This window comes from Leucopleurus acutus (assembly GCF_964270905.1).
Source record: "Leucopleurus acutus genome assembly, chromosome: 10".
NCBI lineage: Eukaryota > Metazoa > Chordata > Mammalia > Artiodactyla > Delphinidae > Leucopleurus > Leucopleurus acutus.
The window spans coordinates 40019620-40028640 of record NC_139153.1 but is presented as its reverse complement, the minus strand read 5'-3'; positions in this window follow the sequence as shown (position 1 = coordinate 40028640).

Genomic DNA, 9021 nt, shown 5'->3' with positions numbered 1-9021 from the left:
TTGTATCTTAGTTGTGGCACACAGGCTTCTCTCTAGTTGTGGTGTGGGCTCAGTAGTTGTGGCACACAGGCTTAGTTGCTCTGTGGCATGTGGGATCTTAGTTCCCCGATCAGGGATTGAACCCATGTCCGCTGTATTGGAGGGCAGATTCTTAACCACTGGACCACCAGGGAAGTCCCACTTGGGGTGTTTTGAGCACTAGCTGCCCTGGACTCCTTGCTTGGTGCCCTGCAATAAACGCTGCACTTTCCTTCACCACAGTCAGTAGACTGGCTTTACTGCACTCAAGTCAGCAGACCCAAGTTTGGTTCTCAGTAACGAGTCCCCGCAGAGTCAGGGATGGGGAGCTGGACTACTGTCTTAGTCCTTTGGGGCAGCTATAACAAAACATCATAGATTCAGTTATAAATGACAAACATTTATTTCTCTCAGTTCTGTAGACTGGGAATTCCAAAATCAAGGTATCAGCTCATCTGTGTCCATTTAGAGCCTACTTCCTACCTAGTTCACAGATGACTTCTTTTCCCTGTGTTCTCAGGTGGCAGAAGAGGCAAAGGAGCTCACTGGGGCCTCTTTTATGAGTGCACCAATCCCATTCATGAGGGCTCCACCCTCATGGTCTAGTCACTTCCCCAAGGCACCAACTCCAAATACCATCACCTTGGGAGTCAGCAGTTGAACATACATCCAGTCTATGGCAAGCATTCTGTTTTGCCCAGGGTTTCTGACCTGCCGCCCACTCTGCACCTGCCACAGTTAAACTCATTACACTTAAGGCAGAAAACATGAAGTATCACACTAACCAGGCCCCTGAGCCAGTGTGTACATCCGGCATGCCACCATGTTTCTCACCTGAGGGCGGGGGGCTTCACGTAACAAGGAGTGAGGCCCAAGGAGACAACTCGGGATGTCCTCAGTGCAGTTTCCCAGACCTAGGAGGCTAGGGTCCTCCTCTGGGCCTGGGTCCTCCATGGTCCCCCTTACCACTGGCCAGAGGGACTCAAGACTCAGCATGCTGTGCTGGGCACACTGTGGGGGCAGAGGGGTGACTGCTCCCAGGCAGGATGAGGGGCGCTCCCTGGCACAGCCCAGCCTCATCCCAACCGGCTGCCTCTGCCCCCTCAGCTCCACAGTCTGAAGCTGAACACCGCCCAGGTCCCCCTTCCCCACGCACAGTGGCCACCACACACTCCCCTCCATGTCCACCTCGCCAGCCACCTTCTGAGGCCTGTTCCACACCATGGGTGCCCCGCCTTCCACCTCCCACAGACTTGGTTTCTCTTCATAACTCAGTCCCTGCCCCCAGTCAAACTCCTAAGAGTTGTCCTTTTTTTCTTCTAATTTTTACTGGGGGACTTCCCTGGCTGTCCAATGGTTAAGACTCCATGCTTCCACTGCAGGGGGTGCGGGTTCAATCCCTGGTCAGGGAACTAGGATGCCGCATGCCACGTGGCCTAAATAAATAAATACATAAATTTGTATTGGAGTGTAGTTGATTTACAATGTTGTTTTAGTTTCAGGTGTACAGCAAAGTGAATCAGTTATACATATATCCACTTTTTTTTAGATTCTTTTCCCATATAGGCCATTACAGCTAAGAGCTGTCCTTTCTCACCTCCCATCACCTGCCTTTGGCCTCTCATCCCCATCTAGGGGAGGCCTAGTCCTCCCTGACTTTTTCAGTATTGGGTTCCCTCATGCCCCCTCATCTTCCCACACCTCAAAGACACCTGTGTTAAACCTTCATGGTTGAGCATAGTGGTGGCTCCAGGACCCACCCAGAGCTGTGCATGTGCAGGAGGGGGTGAGGCCAGGAAAACCCAGCGGCTTGTAAGTCACAGCCACACATCCAGCATGCATGTGCCCAGGTGTGTGTTCCGGGAGGGGGGGGGGGTAGAAACAGGCAGGGGTCCTTGTGAACAAGGCCTGTGAACTGGAAACTGTCACTTCCACAGGTTGCCTGAGGAAATCTGCTTCTCCCGGACAGAAACCAATCTCCCTGTGCCAAACTTCAGGGTCTCAACAAGACTGAGGAGTCCCACGTCCATTTAAGGACCCAGACCAGCTGGACTAGCTCAGCAAAACAATGCCAGGCCACAGGCGAGGGGCCGGCAGCTGGGGACCTTTGTGCTTGGCTCCACCCCCTCAGACAACCTTTCTTATCAGCCCCCGCCCCACCCCCTTTCATTCCAGTAGGTGCCCTCCCCTCCTGCTTGAGGCAGACCCTGCCTTAAATTCTGCCCCTTCCCCATCTGGCCTACCTGAAAGGCTCACACTTCATCTCAGGGCACAGCCCCCTGTGCCTCTTGTCGTCCTGTCCCAGGCCGGTGGCACCTCAGGCCCTCCCCTATGTCCTCACCCTCTCCCTCTGTATTTGTCCCTCACACTGCATGCTGATGTCCTGGACCATCTGTTTGTCACCTTCCTTACCTCCCACCCACACCTCTCCTCTGGCCCTCCCCACTGCTCACATGCTCACCACCCACCAGCAACCCAAGGCACAGTGGACCCTGCCCTGTCCTCCCTCCCAGCCCTTTTGGCCTCCGAGAGTCTGCGCCCATCCACCACCATACTTGCCCTGAGGACTCCCAGAACTCCATCTCCAAAGACCTCCTCGGCTTCCACGGGCAACTCACTGTCCCCAAACTTCTGTCCCCATCTCTGCCTGGTCACCCAGGCATGCTGCCCAACTCTCTCCACGCTCTGCCACTTTCACCTCCAGAACATTCGTTTACCCACCGCTGACCCAGCTCTGAACTCACCTGCTCCCCCCAATGCTTCCTGTGTGGATCTCCCTAGAGTACAAATCAGTCATACCCCCTCGCTCTAAACCCTGCAATGGCTCCCTGTATCTCTTAAGACAAAGTCCTGATTTCAGTCCCATAGCACTGAATGGGGCTCCTTGTGCTTCCTCGCTCTCAGCACGCACCACGTGAATTCCGCCACCCTTTCTGGCTCCCAACTTAAACACCTCCTCCTCCAGGAAGCCTCTCAAGATGCCAAGTCTGGGGTAGGGCTCCCCTTAGTGTTCCCACAGCCCTTGTGAACCCCCAGCCCAGCACCAAACCTTGGGTTACGTGGGTGTCTTCTGCTACTTCATGGGCTAAGTGAGGCTGGGACTACGTTTTCTGTATCCAACACAGGGCCATGCACACAGCAGGTGCTAGATAATAACTGGAAAAGGAAATAAAGGATCTCCTTTAGCCCATTGACCGCTTTCCCCTGAGCACCAGCCCGGAAACCACTCCCCCTGGGGGATGGGCTGCCTCAGCCTCCCCAGTCCCCTCTGTGGGTTCCACCCCACCCCCCACTCCCACTGCCCTAGCACGCATTATGCTGGACTATAGCTGTCTGTGCATCTGCCTCCCTACCAACCACATCAACCTTAGTGCTGATGCCCAGAGTAGATGCCTGTCCAGGCCCGTCTTCTACTTTTCCCTCCACATCCACCCCCTATCCCACTCTGTCCTGGGGTTCCCTCTTTCTCTTTCTCCCTTCTCGTAGTCAGTCGTCAGGCTTAGTCAACAGAAGGCAGTTAAGTTGCAGGAGATCCGTCAGAGGGTGGGAGGAGAGTGCATGAATGGCGCTGTTCCTTCCCTATTCCTTCCCCAAAGCTCCTGTGGGCCTTCAGACACACCACATCCCACCGCCAACACCACCCGCTCCACCCTCACAGCCACAGCTCGCCCGTCCCTCCATCCAGGGCCATAATGCTGAGAAATTATCTTGAGAGCCCCAGGGAGTGACTGATTTGAGAGATCCCTCTGGTAGACAGATTACAGTAGAAACTGAACAGGAGTGGGGGTCGGGGGTTGGGTCCCACCAGGTTCCACTAACCCTTCCCCTCCTGGGCCTTGACCCTGTGGGTTGTGGACAGGGAATGTTGCCTGACTTTCCTGTAAACAAAGAATGTTGCCCGCTATCCCAGTTCTACAAGAATCAAGCCATTAGCCACTGCAGCAACCCACGGATGGTGCACCTGAGGGGAATTCAGGATGGAGAAAAACAGGAAGCGTTCTGTGCTTTGGATACTGACCCTAGATAGTTAAGATGCATATCAAAGGAATAATTTCAATGAACCCAGGTCCTTGCATGTTCCCATACATAGAAAAACATTAACTTGAGATGTCTGTTCTTTGTGATTAGTAATCTTGGTGTTCAACTACATATTTTTGTTTTTGTTTTTGTTCTTCCCACAAAAAACTCCTGTAGATCCTGGCTTCTCCCTTATCTCTTCAGAGCAATTCCTCAGAGCTTTCTGAGAGGCTGTCTTCTGGGCTTTAGTCCTCAGTAAGGTCCCACACAACTTTTAGGTTGTGCATTTTTCTTCAGTCCACAAGGCCTAGGGAAGGAAAGTGCTCCCAATGTTGGCCCCAGGTGCTGCCACCCGAATTCACCCACAGCTCTGTAAACGGTCCTTTTATTGAACTCTCCTCAAATACTCACAGTGTTAATAATGACTCTTTTCTGGGACTTCCCTGGTGGCTCAGTGGCCAAGACTGCACTCCCAGTGCAGGGGTCCCAGGTTCGATCCCTGGTCAGGGAACTAGATTCCACATGCATGCGCAGCTAAGAGTTCGCATGCCACAACTAGGGAGCCAGTGAGCCGCAACTAAGGAGCCCACCTGCCGCAACTAAGACCCAGTGCAACCAAATAAATAAATAAATATTTTTTAAAAAAACTATTTTCTGCTGGGACCTTTATGTGGCAGTCAAGCTGCATATGGGAACTCTGCATGGGGCCAAAGCAATACCCAATGATGCTCAGAAAGCCCAGTGTCCCACGGTGTGGGTGGCAGGGGGTGGGTGGCATCAGCCCAGGACTGACCCACAGGGCCAGAAGTGTGAGAGCTAAGCAGAGAACAGCTCTCCTGCCATTCCTCTTCACTAGCACCTGGGCTCCCTTCCTCCATTTCAGAAGGCAGAAATGCCAGACATCCACTTCCCAGCTTCCTTTGCCCGAGGCCCAGCCAATCAGATGTACCCTCCTTGGAATCAGATGTACCTTCCCTAGAGTCAGACATACCTTCCCTGGAGTGTGCCTAGTGGGCTGGTGACCAGAGCCTCTGCAGTGGTGGGGGTCATAGCAGCCGGGTAGCAGCATGCAGTGTCTGCCAAAGCAGAACTGTAACTTGGGCATGGCCTCTTTGTCTTGTCCTCCTGTGCCCTTGGTGGTTCTGGGAGCTACACAAGTTCATTTTCATAAATTCCATTTCTGATTATGTTGGGCAGAGTCAGTTTCCTCCAACGGATAAAGTTGTCAGCAGGTGACCAGGGAAATGGGGGTGCATCCGGAGTGGACGTTTGCCTGGTTGGAGTTAAAGGCAGTGGAAATCCAGCCAGGATGAAGGGAAAGCCTTTGGCAACCCCAGCAGGCTGAGGAGACAGAGCTAGTACAGCCATCACTGGTGGTGTGGTACAGATCTTCCACGATTGGGTTACTGATAAATCCCCTGTAAGCTGAAAATATCGTAAGTTGAAAATGTATTTAATACATCCAGGACATTGGTCGCCTCCTCAGTGAGGACTTCATACAACCCTGAACCACGCCCTCGGCTCTGTCCCAGCACCCTCTAATACACGACTTACCTCTTTACTGTGTCTTCCACCACTAGAATGTCAGCTCTGTGAGGGAGGGAGTTTGCCCCTGTGCTTACTGCTGTATTCCTCCTGCTTAGCACATGGTAGGCACTTAATGTGTTGTTAATGAATTAAGTGAAATGAAGATGCATATGAAAGAATTAGAGGAATCAGACTGCAACCAACCTCCAGCCCTTCTCCACCTCCCTTGCCCACTGAAGCAAGGTGTCCTCCCATAAGACCTCGTGAGGGAGTTACTTTGCAAGGGGAGTCAACTCTTCTAATGCCCCTCCTCCCCAACTCCTGAAACTAGAGATGGATACCAGCATGTCTGGAGACCTTATTACAAAGTCAGACCCAGAGGGGATGGCTTATGTATCAAAAGAATTTAAGACTTTGGTATTTTACATTAGCTAAAATATACACACTATGTGGTGGGGTGGGGGGGAGACCGAGGCCCTAGACCATGGAGATAAGAACATCAGCTTAGTTAGGTTGGACTTCATCAATGCAGGTGAGCTTGCCAGGAACTTTGGATTCAATGCGCAGGCTTAAGCTACTGGGGGTTGTTCTGCCTGTCTATTTGGTTGGCTGAAATGAAAACTGGGTCTCACTAAATGCAGTTGGGATGCCAAATGCTCCCTGGTGTAATGTAGAGGAGAGAACCCAAGGCCTCAGGAAGATTCACTCATTCATTCAAAATAAATGTTGGACTGAATTTATCAGGGACAACTCACCTTCTCCCTGAGTCCCTGGAGACGACCCAGAACATAGTCCTTCACCAAGGCCCTAGGAAGTTCATCGCTGAAAAGTTTCCATTTGCCAGGACTGCTGTAACAAAGTACCACACCCTGAGCGGCTCAAACAACAGAAACTTACTGTCTCATAGTTCTGGAGGCTGGAAGCCAGGATGTCAGCAGGATCCATGCTGTCTCTGAAGTTGCTGGGGAATTTTGGATTAGGGGCACACCCTACTCCAGTATGACTTCATCTTAATTTATGACACCTGCAACCACCCTATTTCTACATAAGGTCACATCAGGAGGTACCGGGGGTTAGGTCTTCAATGTATTAATTTGGGGGACACAATTTGACCCATAAGTACCATAGTCACAGCTGTCCATGAGTCAGAGATTCTGGTTGGAGACACTATAGTTGAAATGCCTCCTTGATTTCAATGCAGATACCAGGATGTTTGGCAGGATCACCAGGCCCCTAAGACAAAAACTGATGGGGAGGCCAGCAGAGCCCTACTGGATGTGTATGACAAAAGAACTAGAGGGCTGACCACCAGAGACCTGACTGCAGAGGATAGGATCGCTCACCAATTTTCCAGATAAGATCAGTTCACAAACCCAGGGGCCCTTGACGGAAGTGGGGTGGGTGCCCTTTAAGGTGGGCCCTGTGAAGACAGCCCAGCTTCATGCTGGTACTTTCCCCACAACCCTTCCCAAAGAGACCTGTGGCCATTAGCCAGGGTTTGACAGATACCACTTCTGGTCTACCCCATTTTCCACTTTTAATAGAACAGTTTTTGTTTAAACAACAATGTGCCCAGTCCCAGGGGATGAATAATGATTGGTCTAAACCAAACACGGCAACTCGCCTTTACAGGTGATAATTATATTTTATTAATATATAATATACAACCATATTATAAATATAATTCAAATGTTGCTGAAACCTATGTCTTTGTAACAATATTTCATTCTACCCAAATATCCTCTGATCCTACCTGATGGCCACTGTTTCCTAGCAACCCAAAATGCTACAAAATTCTTCAGCCTAACCATATATAATCACTCTTTCTAGGTTGTGGTAGAACAGTGAACCTGAAGAAAAATTCTGATAGTGTTATATTTCATTCCTTCTGTTGTTGCTTTGCTGTTGAAATCTTCAAAACCTTCTTCAGAAAGTGCAAGGAAGCCTCTAAGGAGGTCAGGTATCCACTCCAGGAACTCTGTGCCCGGAGACAGGGTGGGGACCATTCAGCGGTCCCCCAACCTCACCTACCAGGAAGACAGTCATAGCTGATACTACTCTGAGCCTGGGGATGAAGCCCAAGGGGTTCCTGTCATCCACTGTGACACAGCCACCCTCTGCCCTGACACACTAGGAAAGGCAAATGCCAGCAATGTTATGTCCATGGAGGAAGACCCCTGCAACACCCCAGCCCCACGGCAGAAGGTGTAGAAAAGTCCATCAAAATTCTGAGGCACGGGGAGGAGGAGGGATAAATTAGAAGCTTCGGATTAACATATACATACTACTACATATAAAATAGATGACAAGGACCTACTGTATAGCACAGGGAACTCTACTCAATATTCTGTGATCACCTATATGGGAAAAGAATCTGAAAAAGAATGAATACATGTATACGTATAACTGAATCACTATGCTGTACACCTGAAACTAACACAACATTGTAAATCAACTATACTCCAATAGGACACGGGTTTGAGCCCTGGTCCGGGAAGATCCCACACGCCGTGGAGCAACTAAGCCCATGCACCACAACTACTGAGCTTGTGCTCTAGAGCCCGTGAGCCACAACTACTGAGCCCGCGAGCCACAACTACTGAGCCCACGTGCCACAACTACTGAAGCCCGTGCGCCTAGAGCCCGTGATCTGCACCAAGAGAAGCCACGGCAATGAGAAGCCCACGCACCACAAGGAAAAGTAGCCCCTGCTCACCACAACTAGAGAAAGCCTGCGCATAGCAACAAAGACCCAACACAGCCAAAATTAAAAATAAATAAATAAATTTATTTTTAAAAAAAACAACTATACTTCAATAAAATTTTTTTTAAATGCAAAAGGAAAAAAAAATTCTGAGGCATAGGAAAGGGTGTCTCTTGTCACCACCTTCCCCATGCCAGAAGTAACAAAGAACACCAGAGAATCAGCCAGCATGCTCCACCCACAGCCTTATGCAGGCCCTCCATCCTCGACCCAGCCTCTGGTTCCCCTCTCCAGGGATGCCAGTATTTGGGACCCACATTTCCAGGGACCCCAGATCCCCCCTACGTCTGTTTCTGTCTCAGTGGGGAGGGCCCAGCAACCTTGGTCAGCCCAGAGAAAACCCAGGCCCTGCCCAGGGCTCACTCCAGGGCAAGACAGTTTCTGCTCCAGGGATGGGTAGTCATGGGGGTGGGAGCTGGACCAAGGGTCCATACAGACCTGTTGGGAGGAAGCACAGCACAGGGGTTTGCAGAGCCGCTGGAAAGAACCTCACCAGTGGCGAGCTGGCCACACAACACCTTAGACTGTTCTTTTTTAAAAAAGTATTTATTGCAAAGAATGTTGGACACAGTGTGATATGTGGCTGAGATCCAACAACATCCATTCCAGGGCGAGCAGGAAACATGTCTGCAACAGGAGCACATCAACCGTCCTGGCTACAACCGGGCAGCCAGCCAGGTGGATGGCTGCCCATG